This window comes from Cebus imitator, unplaced genomic scaffold (genome assembly GCF_001604975.1).
Source record: "Cebus imitator isolate Cc_AM_T3 unplaced genomic scaffold, Cebus_imitator-1.0 Scaffold117, whole genome shotgun sequence".
Classification (NCBI taxonomy): domain Eukaryota; kingdom Metazoa; phylum Chordata; class Mammalia; order Primates; family Cebidae; genus Cebus; species Cebus imitator.
The window spans coordinates 3,905,250-3,906,656 of record NW_016107432.1 but is presented as its reverse complement, the minus strand read 5'-3'; positions in this window follow the sequence as shown (position 1 = coordinate 3,906,656).

Sequence of the window (1,407 nt, the reverse complement as noted above, 5' to 3'; positions counted from 1 at the left end):
GCTCTGGTCCCAGGAATGCCTTCTCAACATGCAGTATGAGGGCCTCGTAAAGAGGGCTTGTGCAAAGATCTCTGAGAAGGGAAGCAACCTCTGCTCACAAGATCCGGGCGGGTCTTTGCAGATGGGAGCTGGCAAGGAGGAGAAAAGCCTTGCAGGGCAGAGATCACGGAACACCTCAGGCTCTGCATAGGTTCTCAGATATGGAGTGATTTAATTGCTCTGTGTCCTCTATGATCTGGAGATAAAAGCCCCTTGATGCACTGGGTGTGGTCAGACCAGGCGTCCCCTCATCCGCTATACTTCTGATGCAGCCGCGCCCTGGTAGCAATCGGTGATAAACTCAGACTACTAGTTCAGCACGTCTTAGAAGGATCTCAAGTGCTATCCCCTCACCATCTTACCTACCCCTTCACCCTCCCCTTCCATGCCCATAAGACAATGACAAATAATAAAAGTTTGGGGCCCAGAGCGTGGGGCCAACACGTTTCCCACGCTTGCGTTGGTTCCCTGGACCCACGCTGTAAATTCTACTCCCCTGTCTCTTATTTCCTTTTCTCAATCCCTCCTCACTGCCGGAACTAAGGGCAGCCACGTACGGGGTTGGGGCTGGTACCCAACACTGCCTTGGTGACAGAGCGAGTCCCCCCAACCACCCCTCAAAAAAACAGAAACACAAAAATTAACTAGGCATGGTGGCACATACCTGTAGTCCCAGCTACTTGAGAGGCTGAGGCAGGAGAACTGCTTGAACCCGGACGAAGAGGCTGCAATGAGCCAAGATTGGGCCACTATACTCCAGCCTGGACAACAGAGTGAGACCTTGTCTCAAAAAATAAATGATATGGAGAAAAACGGCAAAGTCACTAAAGATCATAAAGAAAAACAAATGAAAGCCTATGTATCATATACTATATAAAGATGACAGTTCTCTCTAAATTAATCTACAAACCCAATGGAAATGCAATCAAAATACCACTAGAAAATTTTTTTTTAAATTCAGTAAAGTTGTAAAATTTATTGCTTTAACGTAAAAATAAGGACTTTTTTTTTTTTTTTTTTTTTTTTTTTGGTCGCGCAGGCTGGAGTGCAATGGAGCGATCTCGACTCAATCCAACCTTTGCCTCCCCGGTTCAAGTGATTCCCCTGCCTCAGTTTCCCAAGTAGCTGGGATACCAGGCACCCGCCACCGTGCCCAGCTAATTGTTGTATTTTTTAGTAGAGATGGTGTTTTACCATGTTGGTCAGGCTGATCTCGATTTTGAAATGGAGTTTCACTCCTGTTTCCCAGGAGTGAAAGTGCAGTGGCACGATCTCTGCTTACTGCAACCTCCACCTCCTGGGTTCAAGCTATTCTCCAGCCTCAGCCTCCTGGGTAGCTGGGATTACAAGCGCCTGCCACCATGCCCA